Source organism: Prosopis cineraria, unplaced genomic scaffold (genome assembly GCF_029017545.1).
Source record: "Prosopis cineraria cultivar Desert tree isolate PC_DT_omini unplaced genomic scaffold, ASM2901754v1 PC1987, whole genome shotgun sequence".
Classification (NCBI taxonomy): Eukaryota; Viridiplantae; Streptophyta; class Magnoliopsida; order Fabales; family Fabaceae; genus Prosopis; species Prosopis cineraria.
Genome location: NW_026557312.1, coordinates 889 through 17,788, shown reverse-complemented (window position 1 = coordinate 17,788; position 16,900 = coordinate 889). Strand labels below are relative to the sequence as shown.

Here is a 16,900-nt window from a genome sequence, read left to right as displayed (position 1 = left end):
TATCCATAATGTGTTCCACGTATCACAGTTGAAGAAGTACAACCCGGATCCCTCCCATGTTATTGAACCTGAAGAAGTAGAATTGAGGGAGAATTTGACCTTTAGATCCGAACCGGAGCGAATTGAGGACTTTAAGGACAAACAACTACGCAATAAGACCATCCGACTCGTGAAGGTGATTTGGAAGGGTGGAGCCCTAGGTGATGCTACTTGGGAACCGAGGAGAGTATGAGGCGAGATTATCCACATTTATTTGCTTAGGTACATAGTTTCTATGCTTATCTATTAAATTTTGAGGACAAAATTTCTAAAAGGAGGGGAGAATTGTAACATCCTGATTTTTTATATAATAAAGAAATTGTGGAATTTAGGTTTTGAGAAAAAAAATGATAATAATAGGAATTTATATTATTTGAGGTTATTTAGAAATAATATTATGGTTAGGTATTTAATTATGAATTTAAAAATTTAAATTTAAAACCACATAAGCAATATTTAGTTAAGATATAATACATAAATAATTTTTTTTATGTGTGTGTTGAAAAAAAAGAGAGAAGGTAGAAGGAACAAAAAAAAGGGGGTGGAAGGTTGTTGTTTCTAAGTCCCACATTGGTTAGATGAGGGAAGAGAAGAGGTGCCTTCATGTATAAAAAGGAGGGGGTGTGTGCATTAGGAAGCATGAGAGGCTAAGATGCAATTTAGAGAAAATTGCAACTTTTGGCCCAAAGGTTTGAATAATTAAATTCAAACCTATAGTTTTTTTTTAATATAATTTTGGGACTCACAATCCCATTTTTATATTATTTTTCTCTCTTCCTCTCACGTTGCTCGGCGTTTTCTCACAAGGGGGGATTATTTTCTTTTTCTTCAGGTATGTTCTAACTTTCCTGTTTAGATTAGCATTTAAAAATTTATTTAATTACAAAATTAATTTTATAGTTATTTTCTAAATAATATTAGCTTTCTAGTGATATGATTATTTTGTAGGATAGAGTAAATATTTTGATTAGGATTTTTTCTATAGGATAGTTAATCTGATGATATGATGGATTAAAAATATAGGTTAAAACTCTTAGGGATATAATAAATATTATAGAATATTTTCTTGAGGTTGAAACTCATGTTTAAGAATTTTTGAGTTAAAATCTAGATCTATATGGTTGAATTTATGTGGAATCTGAGATGTAGGGATAAACCTATGATTATTAAATATTTATTTAATATGAATAGGTATTTTTGAGGTTATAGAAAGGTGATTTGAGGCTTCAGGATAATTCTAAAAATTTAATTTATTTTTGGATGAATTTTTAGAATATAGAAGGATGAAATTGTGATACTAGAAGTGATTTGAGGATAAAAAAAATAGTTTATTAGGGTACGAGAATTTTAGAAAAGAATTTGGGAAGTTAAATGAGGCATAAATCTTAAATTAGTGTTAATATGGATTATAGATCTAAGACTTTCTAACTATTTAAATTAGAGTTATTTATTTTAATGTAAAATTAATATATAGTATTGTGAAATAATTATGTAGATTATATTGACAAAGATAGTGGTGAAAAAGGAGTTGTGAAGGGGAACTTGTTATTCAAGACACAAGGTAACCATTATTAATGTGTTGTGATGAGTGTGTTTGTGAATGGTTATGTGTTGTTTTGTTGTTTGGAAAAATTATGAATTATTGAAAATAAATACTGTATATACTTGTTTGAAATTATTGCCAAGTGGGTTAAAAATTTATTTTTGTTTATCATGATGAGATATTATTGTTCGGATATATTCCTGTTTGGATATTTGAATGATGCATGACTTGTCAGGGTATTTTAATGTATGGTGTTAATGGGAATTTCTGTTCGATTAATTATTACCACGTGGTAAGCCCTCATTGGACCCAATGAGTGGCGTGTCGCTTGGTCTAACTCACCTTTGGCCGGGTGATTTGGCGTCCGAGCATGGCGAAAGGAGGATATAAGGTGCAGTCATGCAAATTAAATACTTGTTCGGTTTGTTTGAAAGTATTGTTCGGTTAAATGTTTTGTGTGCCCATTTAGCAATCGCATGATTAGTTACATCCGCATGCATCATTACATATTAATTTTTGGTTACTGGGACTTTTAAGTCTCATTCCCCGTGGTTAATATTTTTACAGGAGCGAGTCCGGCCGAGAAAACACCAGAGGTGTAACTGTGGTGTATGAGACACCATCTTTTACGTTGCCTCTTATTTTAGATTATACAATGTATCTTGTGCCAACTTAGGACATATCTTATTTGTGAAGCATGTAAACTCTAATCCTTTTTATTAAAAGTATTTATATGACCAAGAGGATTATGTCTGTCCCTCTTGATTTATGATCTGATTTGAATAACATGCTATGAGGATCATGTCTGTCCCTCATGGTTCTAATTGTTTTTTTAGATATTTTAAGACCTGTGGTATATTGTCTTGGATGTATCGTGGTAGAAATTTTTCTACCATGATAAGGGTACAATGAAAAAAAAAATAAAGAAAAAAAAATGATTTCTTGAATTAATAATTTGCGAAAAATCGGTCTGTAAATTTGAGGGTGTTACATGTGCCTCAGTAGAAGGAGATTGGTCTTTACGACTTAATTTAGCTGTCCCTGGCTGATGTTGACATCCCAATCGACCTTCTGATAGCCCTCTTAAGTTTCTAGGCTTTGAGCTACAACACCTTCATATTCAAGTTGAGCCCTATGTTTGTTACCTTATGGGATGTTTTCATGTTCCTAAGGCTACTATCATCAAGGAGGAGAACTTCAATGTAATCCTTGAGAAGCATGACTCCTATATCACCCTCATAGTCAAACTGGAGAGCAAGATTAGGAGTACAGGCTCCTATATGAAGATCATGAAGCTGTTCTCTGAGAAATCGATCGACGAGCCCATCACCCCCATAGAGCACCTGGTCTTTATCTGGATCCTATTAAGCTAATAGATCATGGCCCTAGGGGGAGGGAAGCCCATGTAGTTGCAGCTGAGGATTGCCCAATCTCTACTCTACAGCAATTAGATAGCCTTGGGGATGATGTTTTTGTGCCGCCTCTATGATGGTATGAGGAAGTCGCTGATGAAGAAGCCCTCTAGCAACTTCTATAGGCCTGTCTGGTTCTTAAAGCTGTAGACGACAACTTACTTCCCCTTTCTCCACCGGGATCCCTTTCTTGATGATTCCCTCACCAACCACCCCTTCACTTGCCTTTTGGGTGGTCATTCGCTGACCGACTTAAAGAACTTCTTTGAGTTCTTTAGTCAGTAGAGCTGGTCCTTGGGAAGGACCTTAAAGGCTTTCAACATTCCAAACCATCACCTCCCCAGCTAGTACAAATATTCGGTGGACTAAAAGAATAAGCTTGCCCCATTGCTAAGGGATGAGGTCTTTCTCTTAGCCACTACTCTCAGAAAGATGTGGCTGCCATACACTAGCTCTTCCTCCAAGTCTTTAAAGGTTTACTTGGAGTCGTATCATCCTCAACTGGTGGTGGGCCAGTTCTAATTGAGCCAGTGTATCCCTTGAGGGCTGTCCCCCCAACTTAGTGTGGAGCTACTGGATCAAGAGGCTATCGATCAGATAACTGTCCCATACACCGCCCAACGATAGTGCAAGGTAGAGCTTGTAGATAGAGACGCCTGCCTTCACTTTAATAAGTGGTGGCCCCAGTACTTTAGGAGTATAATAAAGAACTATACCAATAAGTATTATCTCTTATGTTCAATTTTCTTCTACCTTCTTTTCTTTTCCCTTATGATAAAATCTCATCTTGTTTTAACTTTTTGTTGGTCGTGATTGGACACAATCTCACGTGTTGATAAAATACTTGAGGGGAAATATTGATGCCCCCACTGCTTCAGAGACCCAGACGGCCCTCTCATTGAGGACTATTGTCTAAGGGATGGATTAGGATGATACATCCTCCCAAGTCTCAGTCCTAAAGAAGCTTAGGGCTAAGAAGATCCACTCCTCAAGTCACCTAGATAAAGGAGATGGAGTTTACAGGAGGAAGTGAGCTCCGTATCCTTCACCCAACTCTAAGAGAAGGAAGAAGACAATGCCTCCTCCCATCGATCAACCTTCCTCCACTCCTCTTCTAACTGGTCTTACTCCTCAGAAGGGAAAGCGCATGCACAAGCGCCAACGGACAATGATCCTGTCGGCAAAATCTGATGATGGTAGGGTGAGTCCCCTTCAACGTGGAGGGATAGAGACCCAGCTTTTAGACTCACAAGTGGTTACTTCTACTGCTGCTACCATCCTTGAACCAATCCCCGTGGATCCACTTAAAGTTTCTCAAGACGCAACCCGGGAGGTGATGGGGCATGCAAAGGATCAAGGGGCTATGATTAAGATTTAAGGAGCCATGTCTGCTACGGCCCTAGATGGTGTTGGAGGTCTAGAACACCTTAGGGCTACTGTTAGCTAAGAAGAAGTTTTCACTACAACCCTGAGCAGTAAGCTGGAGCTTGGGGCCAATAAAGTTCAAGGTCCTATCTTTAATAAGGCCCCAAGGGTAGTTCCTCCTATTAGTTCAATCTCGCCTACCAGCTCAGCAGGTATCCTAGAGGTCAGGGGCACTGACAAGCCCTTAGACAGATCTCAGGCGATGATTGTGGAGAACATGATAGTCACCCTGGCCTTCACCCAAGGTATCTTGACGCGAGGTCAAACTAACTCCTTCATACTTGCGGGTCATGTGGAGAAGGCGTTGTGATCAGTTGTGCAGTTCACACGTACCCCTCCCCCTTCCATAAGCAAAGAAAAGCACTCGTGGACCTGATTCAAGTATTAGCTTGCTTTGCTCTCTCCTTCTAGTCCATTTCTTTTTTCTCTTTTTACTAACCTTACTTCTTTTTCTTCAGTTTGCGTCGTCAGAGGTGGTTCCTACCGATACCCTTCTAACTCATATCCGCATCCCTGAAACGGACATAGTGTTAGATGCTTAGAAGGTCATGCAATTTCAACTCAGCCGAGACCCACTCCTCATTCCCGAGCAAAATTATGAGGAGATGATTCAGGCTCTTGAGGTTGTGTAGAAGGCGGTCTCCATGCTTGAGCTAGCTCTCCTTCGAACTCAAGTCTCAACGTACTACAACATCATTAATCCTTACTGTAAAGAACTCTCCCTTCTTTTAGACTATTTAAAAAACAATTGGTCTATGAGGGATGAGTATATTGCTGCCAAGACCCAGACAACTATTGCCATTGATTGGGTATAGGAGATTGCCCCTCGCATGGATCATCTCCAGGCGCTACGTGCTAAGGTAGCGGACTTGAGACGCCAGCTAGTAATAGCTAAAGAAGAGCTGGCACAGGCTAAAGTTGAAGATGGACTAGCTGAGTCTAAGCTAGAAGTTGTGACTAAAGCTCTGGACAATGCACTGGCCATTTTGAATGAAAACCTCCATTCTATGCTTGAATTTGAGACGGCCCTTAGTCAACATCAGAGCTTATCTGATGAGCTGGACTTGGGTTTGGCAACGTGGGAAACCATATGTACTTTTTGTAAATAGTAGACATATGTACTTTACTCTTCATTTTTCATTCTTTATTCTTTAATTTGTATTGTCCCTTATAACACAATTCTTGTGAAATAAAGAGAAAAATTCTTTTATTATTGTATGCCCTTTGTATGCCCTGAGGCCATTCTGGGACTCAAGTCCTTTGTTTCTTTACTTTTTAAAAATTATATTACAATAACGGCTAATATTTCTTTAAATATTTTCCATTTATAGCCCGTTTGTGCGGAGTCCTGTTAATGCTGGATAACACTACACGTTTCCTTTAAGTATTTCACTTATCTTGAATAGTCCTTCCCAATTAGGTGAAAATTTGCCAAGTGTTCGGTCTTTAAACTAGGTGGTAACATAAGTTTCCACACAAGCTTATCTATCTGAAAGTGTTTCTTTTTTTTTGTTTTGTTATATATTCTTAAGACTTCTTTCTTCTGGGCAATCATATGATCCAGTACTTGTAAACATATGTCATCTAACTGAATTAACTCATTCATCATAGCCTTATTGTAGTCCTCAGATAGTCTTCCTAAACTATTCATAACACGTAAAGAAGGGATAGCTATTCTCATAGGCAATACGGCTTTGTGCCCATATGTCAACACATACGAGGAAGCCTGTGCTCAACCAACTGTCTCACCAGCCCTGGCATTTCATCATAGTCCCATGCGAAGTAATCCTTGAACTCCTGTAGTACTTGCTTGGTGGCATTCTTTTGCTCTTCATTTAATAGTGAGCTAATAAAAGTAATTCTTAACTCTTCTAGGGATCTGATGTTTACTTCTTCTAATGGATCCTAAACCTCCAGGGCTATGTCTTCAAATTTTAGAGGTGCAGGGTCTAATTCATGCAATTGCATTAGCCTTTGGGTTTCATCTTCATATACAACTTTGGCCCCAAAGGTTTTAGGCTTGTAGTCTTCCAATCTCTCTTGTATGTTGTGCAACCATAGCCTCTGAATGGCCGTGGCTGCTACGACCTTTCTTTTATCTGACTCAATCATTAACTAGTTTTATGATGGGCTTGCACCTCTACGATGCTAGAGGCACTATAACATTCATTGTTGTTTTGCATGAAAGGATTCCTTGTGCCTTTCGAAACATAAATGGGCCCACATCAATGTCATAATACCTCGCATCCACAAAGTCAGTGACTACTGTGAATGGTTTATCTTCTGCCCAAACTACTTCTACCTCTTCCCCTTTCCACATGAGAAGCATATGATGTAGTGAGGAAGGTACACACTCGTTGGCATGGATCCAGTCTCGACCTAAGAGGGCATGATATTATGCTGTAGTACTGATCACAAAAAAGGTTGTCAAAGAGGATTTAGTCCTGATGTTAACCTGTAATGGTAATACGTCGAGGACCTTAGAGGCGGTCCTAGTGAATCTTACAATGGACACCTTAGTTGGCATCAGGTCACGCTCTTCTCACCCTATCTTGAGCATCATAGGGGCTAGCAGTATGTTCACCATCGAGCCATTGTCCACGAGGACCCTAATCATTAGCTTCCCGTCGAAATGTGCCTTAATGTATAAAAGCTTCAGGTGCTTGGTCATCTTAACGCTTGATTTTTCCAGGACAGCCTGCTTTGGCTTTCCTTCTACAGCTTGTAAGGTGACTTGGCAGACGGGCTCCATAGCCTTCTCTTTATGCATTCATGTCCTTATTGGTCCATACTCCTCTGCTTTCTTTAGCTCTATTGGGCAATATTGATATGGGCCCGTGTTCGTTAGCCTCGAGGAGTTCTATTCATACTAGTCCTGAGTCCTACTAGTTGTAGACCAGAACTGAGGAAACTATACAGCAGAGATTAAGAGGTATCTCTCCAAATTGAATGGTCCCATCATGCTTATTTTCATTCTCACTCCCTTCGTCGTGATCCTAGGTGGACTTCCTTTTGAACTTGTTAACTTCCTACTGAACATCGGGGCCTTCCTGTACCTCAGTTTTTTACTGCTCGAGGTATCTCTGTATAGCCTGCTTTCATTGAAGACATCATTTTTGAGTCTTGGTCAAGGTAGTTGGGAACTTCTTGTGCCTCACGACTCTCTATTTTAGAGGCGGCACATTGTCAGGTGGTGTAACGAACCTGCCCGAGCCCTTGGAGACTTTTGGTTTTGAAGGAAGCTCTGTGATACTTTCTGATAGCATTAATGGTGGTAAATGTGGCCATCAGGGCCCACATTCCAGCTTGTAAGTGTCTCTATGAATGGTTCACTTGCTCTTAATGGCGTTAAGTACTTAACGAAGAAGTTGAATTTACTAGACAGCTCCCCCAAATGGTCCCAGACCACCTTAGATCCATCTGGTTCTATCATTATCAATCCCTAATGAAAACCCTAAGTTGCTTTAGGCCATCAAATAAAACTAGAATGTAGTTATAAGCATTCTAGGTCATCTCCCAAGAGAGCAATGCACACAAATTAGGGTTCAATTGCTTACAAATTAAAAGAGTGGTGATATGATTCTGCTACTATCTAAATTGCTATGAATTTTTTTATATTTTATGATTTGAATATGTTGATGTAAATGAATGAGATGATGAGCTCAAGTTAGAATCCCCTATAATAATCCTTGAATTTCAGATTTGCAACCACACATGTAATGATAATGAGCTTAATGAAAAACACTCTAAAACCTTTAAAGTGTTGTGAAACATTGCATCCAATGATCACTATAAATCTAAGCCACGTAGAATGAAATTAACAATGTAATTCAGTCTTGTTCTTGGCCAATCAATTTAGACTAAATTAAGTGGCGAAAAAACTTCTCAAACCAAATTCATATAAACACATATGGATCTAGCTTGAAATATGAAGAAATCTAAATAAGAACATATGAATGCATTCAAGAACACTCAATTGAATTCATAAATTCCAGAACTAAAACACATTATAAAACTTCAATCCAACATCCACAACTTCAATCTAACATGTAATTGGAATCAAAATCATAATCCAACTTGAACTAGAATGTTGAATCCTTGAAGAAAATAGAAGAAATTGCAGAATTGAAATTACACATTAAGAAGGCAAATCTGAAATACTCAAATCATAGGTTCATCTTCCTTAAGGCTTAAAGGAGATTCAGCCACTCATGCTCTTCCTCTTCACTTGAATCAGAACTTGAGAAGACTTCATGAATGTATAAAGATCAAGAAATCTGAATTTGGAAGTTAGGTATAAATTTGGACGAATTGAGATGCTGGATTGAGAAGAAATGAAGACGAAATGGATTAGGGAAGAGGAGAAGATCTGGATGCGTGAGGTCCATAGTACCTTTAGATTTAGCCCGTGACTCCTCCAACTCCTTCATTGCAACCTCAAGCTCGAACTCCATGGTACCCTCTTCAGCCCGTGCCAACTCCTCCTTGATAGCCACCAACTGCTATCTTAGGTCAGCCTCCTTTGTCCATAGAGAATTAAGATGAGCTACCCGAGGAGTAATCTACCTAACCTGACTTCTAGTGGCGAACACCTGAGCCATGGCATTGCTATACTCGTCCCTAACAAACCAGTTCATCAAAAGGAAGTTTGATAAGCATGATAGTTCCACTTGACAATAATTGATCATACCATAACAGTCAAGAAGCTAGTAATGAAGAAGCTCCACCTCAGGAAATGGAACTGCTTTCTCCAAGACTGTTATAGCCTAGCTAGAGAAGTTCTTCAACTTCTCAACCTTTCTCTTAGAGTAACATGGGCTTCTTCCAACTAAGACGAAATTGAATAACCTTCCAAGCATCCCTAATGACCTCCTTATCATAAATACATAAATGAGCTAAAAGAGTATCAATAGGGGTTATTAGTATTAAGACCAGCATCTAAAGAAACACAGACAATGAGTCAATAGAATGCTAGAACAATAATGGAAAATAAATAAAGAACATAAACATACTTGGTCCAAATCCACCACAGTCTTACCTTTATTTACTGAGTGAGGGATGATCTTAAGGTAGGCATCCTTATTTACTCTAACCTCAGGGGTAGCTAACTCAACTCCATACTAACTCAAGGAGATAGACTATATGGGATACATTGGCTAAGTCCAAACTAGCCTACCAATAGTTGAGGATGATATGACTCTACAAACAACTTCCAAGTTCTATAGGAAGAACCAGTATAAGTAAGCCACATCTTCCTGGGTGTGATGACCGAAAGGAAGGTCTCATCTCTCAAAAGAGAAGTAGGCTTGTTCATCTTCTCTATTACAAACTTATACCAGGTGGGAAGGCAACGGTTTGGAATGTTGAAGGCCTTTAGAGACCACCACAAGGAATTATATTGGCAGAAGAATTCAAAGAAGTCTGTTTCATCATTTAGCATATGCACACCCAACAAGTAGGTGAAAGGATGGGAGACACTTAGGTCTTAGGGGAAAGGTTCACGACGAAGCTTCAAAAAATAAGACGTGGTCCATAACCTTAAAAACCAAATGAGCCCATAGAAATTGTTGAAAGGCCTCTTTTGTATGGACTCCCTTATACCATCATAAAGTTGATAAAGAAACATAGTGCCCAGAGCTAGTTAGTTGCCACAAAGAAGGGATTGGGCCACCCTTAGATGAAATTGTACTAGCTTTCCTCCCCTTGGGGCTAGGATCTACTAACTTAGCAAAATCTAGATAAAAACTAAGTGCTCCGTAGGAGTCACGACCTCATCTACAAACATCTTTGAGAATAACTCCATGATCCAAGTATAAGAATCGGTGCCCTTGATTTTTAAGGATAGCAAAGAAGTAGGGTAACATATGATTCATGCTTGTCGGGGATAGCAAAGAAGTTTACTTCCCTGATAATATGAAACCCTAGAAATATGAACATGTTTGAAAGTATGATAGTCATGAGGCTCAACCTGAGGAAGAAGGCGTTGCAACTAGGAGCCCAAAAGCTCAACAGGGCCTTCAACAAACTAATAGGAATATCAACATCAACTTGTGAAAGTTAGATTAGGTCATAAAAGCCCATTTCCTTCTATTGCATTTCATTGGTTGGTTTTAAATGCTTAACCCATTTGGTCCAAGCATGAGGAGAATGGGGCCAATTGTGGAGCTTCCTACAAGAAGATTCAGTAAAGGGTAAGGTCGCCTGGGCTAATATAATGTCACATATTGAGGTTATGGGTCATGGGTTTGGCTAGGTAGGATTTGCCGCATTTGATAGATCTAGAGCTACAGAAAAAACTCCCCCACATTGCTCTAATTGGCTAGATGAAAGCTCTAGGGAGAAGTGATGAAGAAAAAGGGGAAAATACAATCACTATTAATCCTTAAAAATGCAATAATTTAACCTAAGGAAAGAATCTTACAAGAAACTGATACACAGATGGAACGACTTCCTAGGAAAAAGAAAGGAAGAACATTAGACTAAAAATTTAAAGTAAGAAAAATGTGAGTTCAAGATAGAGTACTTACCGTAGCAAGTCCTCTTAAGGGACCTACAGGATTTCAGATCATGGCTAGAGATTCAAGCAAGATTATGGTGGGAGTGTTGGTTGGAGTAGCATTATAAGTGGTAGCAACAGAAGAAGAAGTCATTATTGAACAAAGAAGCAAAAGCAACAAAAAGTAGAAGCTTAGGGGTCAAGAAAGGGAAAAGTAAATAGGAAAGATTGAAAAAAGGAAGAAGGGTGAAATTTATATTGTCAAGAAGGAGTAGAGAAATGAAATGACATTTTAGTCCTTTTTCAAACGTGCCACATGGCTTATAGTTGCCAACCACTACCACGCGGGGGGCATTGTTTAGGCTAAAACTGAAACATCATTTACCATCATAATAATAAAAAATAGGTTGAGTAACTAAAGAGTCAGACCCAATAAACAATCTAATTACAAGGCCTGTCCAAATCATGATAGAATAACCTAACTAGGTCAATTCGAGTCTATGAATCCCTTAAGACTTAGATTCCTTATATAGACTATTACCTCACAATAGACTGTGATCTCAACAAGCCCCTAAATCTTGCAAGATCATGGCCATTATCAACGGATATTTTGGGGGCACGGGCTGGCAGTTAACCTATACGCGTTGCAAATAGGAAGATCATGTCACAAATCTCACAGGCCATGTCTATTGAATCCTCGATACTTCATGAACGAGCTCCAGGTTTCATGGGGCCAACTGCCTCAGCTAAACCAATATAAAAGGAAGAGAAGGTCATAAACAAAAAGGACCGAACAACCATCGATCACTGAAGCCCAGTACACTTTTAATTCAGATAGTCTTTAACATCATTTTTAGCTTTATAATATTTACAACTTTATAGTTTGCACATTCAATTAATCAAACACTTATTATTCCAGTTCCTCTGTATCCTTACATCCAGGTGAATTGTGGTAAGGGAGCCTGGGAACCCTTTATTATCATTTGAGACTCAGCTTCTCTAGCACGCTTGGTAATTTTTTGTTCACAAAGAACAAGGATTAAACGAACTCTACTTGTACAATTAGCATGGACACAGAACAATAGAAATTAAATAACACGACTCAAGAGAAACGAGTATGGGGTAAAGAGCAGCATGTTTAAAAGCTCAAGGTGGTGTACCAGAACCTACGGCAAGCACTACCTTTGTAGGCAAAGATCTCAAAATTAACATTGGGCTATATAACACCAATTAATGATGTCTTAATCACACATTAAAAAATGCTTCTGGGTAATAGTGAGGTCTAATATATAGGTTTAGTACACAATAAATAGAATTAAATAGTGATTAATATTATTAACATAAAATAATTCCTTTTAAAATCCTCGTTAAATATTTTATAATATCCAACATATTAATGATATTTTATTGATTTCATCCTATCAAAAAAATATTGGGACCCAATGATTCTAACCTAAAACCACTAATAGCTTAATTCATAAAGCCTTAGAGATGTGTCACCCATAAAGAAAAAGTGGGATAATCTCATATAAGGCCCACCCAATTAAAGAAACATAATTTCTCTATGCGTCTAATAGATTTTGATATTCCTCTACTAGCCTAAAGGCCTTAATTGCAATTATTTTCCTCATTGAAATGACCCAATTACTTTTAATAAATGAAAAAGCCTCAAATGTAAATCTACATGGACTCATGTAAACAAATAGACTTTTATTGTAAATAATGGTACTTTTGTTGTTAATTTCAATACTTATGTTGTTAATTTTCTTTGATTAACTTGAAAATTTTCTCCTCCTCAAGTATATATAAGTGTAAACCCACATGAACTCTTGTGAAAAAAAATGAAATTTTTGTTGTAAATAATTAGACTTTTTTTATTCTATTATGAACCTTCTGCTATTAATTTTCTTCGTTGACTTGTAAATTTTCTCAAATGTAAACGAACATGGATTGTTGTAAATAAATAAACTTCTTACTATAAATAATTTAACTTTTCTTGTTATTTACGGACCTTCTATTGTTAATTTTATTTAATTGGTTAACAAATTTTTTCATGTGCAAGTGTAAATTTACATGGACTCTTGTGAATAAACAAATTTCTTGTTGTAATTAAGTGAACCTTTTTTTTTAATTTATAGTCCTTTGTTATTAATTTCTTTTGAGCACAATTATTCTCACTCATTAAGAGTAGTTCAGTCTTTTCACCTTCAAAAATAATTGCACTTAAGGTCATTGGACCTACAGAGAAATATTAGAATCTATTGTGCCTGCAAAGAAATTATGTTCCTTGGGGTTTCATATGAAATTCTCCCTAAAAAATTCCCATTATCCTTTTTATTTTTTTGCTTTGAATAATGCCAATACCGAGCAGATCCACTGATATTGGTTTCTTATAGCATCTGACCTAGCTACAAATTCTAAACGAATATCTAACTAAAACTTTTCTAATTTGATATCTTATATGTTTAGCATATTGCCAATAAAATTATGAATGAAGAACTAGACGTAGAAACTTGAAAACATATATATACTCTGTAGTGCCTATCGCCTGAAAAGGAAGAACATCTTTTGAGATTTATTAATATGCCTACCAATGACACTTCTTATGCGGCAATATTTGATGTAGCATAACACTGCAATGTGAATTTATCCATTCGATTGGTATTTTTGATGTTATGTGATTTGAGCTACTTATATCGTAGTGTTTCAACGTGTGCATCTTAATATCCTCATGATACATGTTAGATACCCAATACTATAATTCGTCAACCATGGGAGACTTTGTCAATTGATTAACAGTGATCTGAATATCACAAGGGGTTTATACATAAAAATTAAAAGTTCAGGAAGTTGATTAGAAAAATTAACTCCTCCTGATTGAAAAATTATAGTTTAGAAAAATTATTTATAGCTTTTAAGAATGATCACATGGCCTCCTTGAACCTTGGTGGGATGCCATTGTTTCTTTTCCTTTTTGAACAGCGTCGGATCGAGGCCATGTGATCATACAAGAAGATCTTTTCGTATCTAAAAAATAGTAATTAATCTCAGCGAGTGATCTCAGAATCTCATCAATTGATTACTACACTAACTGAAGCCACATTACGAACTTATCAATCTCGGTGACTCTTTTTCCATAAAGCAACGTGATAGCTGCGATTCTTTTTAAATTGTTATCGGAATATATAATGATTAGAGTAAAATACATTAACCACCTTTCTATTATGCTTTAGTTATACAAACCACCCCTCTATTTTGAAAATTTATATAAACTCCCTTAAAATTAAAATGTATGTTACATAAACCTCTCTTATATATTTGAGATTTTACTTTCATTCATCCAGCCATTAGTTACTTGTTAAGTTTAACTTTTAAACTTTTAATTTGACCAGAATTTCTCTTTAACATAAGAATTATCCAAAAATATAGATTTTCCAAAAAATAATTTTTTGTATTCAACTAAAAAATATATAATAAATACATTTTGAAATATTTCTCATATTATAAAATTTAACTTTTTATCAAGTTTATTGAAACTTATTTATTTATGTTTTTTAAAATTGCTAAAAACATATTTAAAACACATATTTTTGTTCATCACATAACATAAAATGATATAAGTTTGAGAGTTTATATAAATAATTCAAATTTAAAATTTAAAATTTGTAAACATGTTTTTTAAAATGAAATTTTGTAACTATCAAACTAATATAATTTAGGATTTCACAGGTTAAGGGGTAAATTAGTAAATAAAATTTGTTTTACTATAAATTTTAATTTAAAAATAAGTTTTTATAATCTTTTTAAAATATTACTAACAGAGTTAATGTATTAGACCAAATTATATGTTTTCAAAATAGAGGAAAGGTATGTGTAATTAAGGTAAAATAGAAGGGTGATGGGTGTATTTCACTGCAATAATTAACATGAAATATTAGGCTTGATATTTAAAATGTATTTAATCTTTTAATAATTAAAAATTATGATAAGATATATAAAATTGGACCACCTTTAAATAAAATATTATAAATGTCATCCTTATTGGTGCAAGTTGAGATTCCTACGTGGTGCACCACGACCTTGTTGCCTTGATATCTAGAAAGCTTAGCGCATCAGCCATAATTGGTTTTTTATTTTTTAATTTGGGTCCATCCTGTTCAAATCTCCAACGGGACAAGGCAATTTCTAAGACAGGACACTAGATAAAAATGATGGCCCGTTCTTTTTTCGGGACTAGAAACGGAAGGGGATTGTCTGGCAATCCTATCCTTTTTCATCAATACCCCTTTATAAGATATAAAAATTCTCTTTAAATTACATTCTACAAGGTATGTGCAAAAAATCTTCTTGGTTTTAATTTATATCTATTTACTTTTTTCTTTTATCAAATTTCTATTGGGTAATTAGTAAATAACTGTTGGAATATTTGAAATGATTAGGTGCTAATCACTTGATAGTTAGCAACCCTAATGTGTATATAAAGGGGCACAACTTTGGATTAGAAATGAGGGATGTTAACATGGTCCTCACCTCATGGTTAGTCCCCATAATTTGGGGTTTGTTCATCACCCAAGTTAAGGGTTGATTATATTTATAATCCATCAAGTGAAGAAAATGTTGTGTTGTTTTGTAATCATTGTTGTTGTGTAATGAAAGAGTTTCATCCATATTCCCTCTTAGAGTTTCCATTAGCTAGTATTGACCCAAATGTAAGACACTTTGTAAAAGTAAATAACATTAAATTCTTCTTTTTCACCAATGTCCTTAAGAAAGAAATTAAAGATAATCAAGATAGGAGAAATTTTAATTAGATAAGCCCAGGATATCACATCATCCATGGCCCATTCAATAAAATTGTACAAATACAATCAAATAAAAGCTTATGTGTCATTATTTTTAGCGATTTTTTTATAATAGAATGTTTTTTTAATTTCTTACATTTTTTCTCTTACTATCATTAATATCAAAATCAATTTACATTTAGTACCATCTAAGTGTCATGTTTCTATTGGATGGACCATGGATGACATGGCTTATTGGATCCATCTAAGAATTTCCCATTAAGATATATTGATTTTAATTAAAGGGTAATCTTAAAAAATAATGATAATTTTTTGCCTTCTTAATGAGACAACTAATGATGTCCTATAAGAAATTTTTAAATAGATCCAATACACCACATTATCTATAGTTCATTCAGTAAAAACATAACATTCATATGGTATTAAATATAAATTAATTATAATATTAATGATAGTAGAGAAAGAAAATGTAAGAAATTAAATAGGTATTATATGATAAAAAAAGTCAGTAAAAATAATAACACATAAAATTTCATTTGATTGAAGTGGTGTAATTTTATTGGATGGAATATGGATAACATGATGTACTAGGTCTATATTCTCCTATCACTTCTCATAATTCTTGTGAAATAATTAAAAGTGTCACATATTTTTTCCTAGGAGGAAGGAATCTTTTAGAATATCTAATATAAAAAAAAGGATGGAAGGGATCGATAATTAACTTGAAATAAAATTAGAGCACATTTAATTAAGATATTAATAATGTCAACATTATTGGTGTAAATCGAGATTCCCACGTGGTGCACCTTGATCTCTAGAAAGCTTAACACAACAGCATTTTCCTCCAAAGTCCTGTATGTCCTCAATCACCGCACTCAATTATTGGAGTATATTACACCCTGTCATACATGATTATACTTAATTTAAAATTCTAGATCTAATATCGTGCACTTGGTTGTCATTTCCAACGACACTATAGAAAGATTGCCAGTAGCATTAGACCCCTCTCTTCATCATTTCTTTTAGTGTTCTCACACTATACTTTCCCAACCACACTAACACTATAACCATGGCGGCAGAGAAAACTCTGAACCCTCCAATGCTCCCAAGTATCTCCAGAAAGTCGAATTAACCCAAGAAAACAAGGACCTCATTGCCACCTTACCTTGCGATGCGTTTTGCG

General features: G+C 35.8%; 1 long non-coding RNA gene across 1 annotated transcript; it reads left to right on the top strand.

Annotated features, from left to right (window-relative positions):
- The first annotated feature begins 586 nt into the window (after positions 1 to 586).
- Positions 587 to 2,250, top strand: LOC129301253 (uncharacterized). The gene is made up of 3 exons (XR_008590934.1): positions 587 to 871; positions 1,535 to 1,600; positions 2,150 to 2,250. It is a non-coding gene; the product is annotated as an uncharacterized LOC129301253 (long non-coding RNA).
- The last annotated feature ends 14,650 nt before the right edge of the window (positions 2,251 to 16,900 follow it).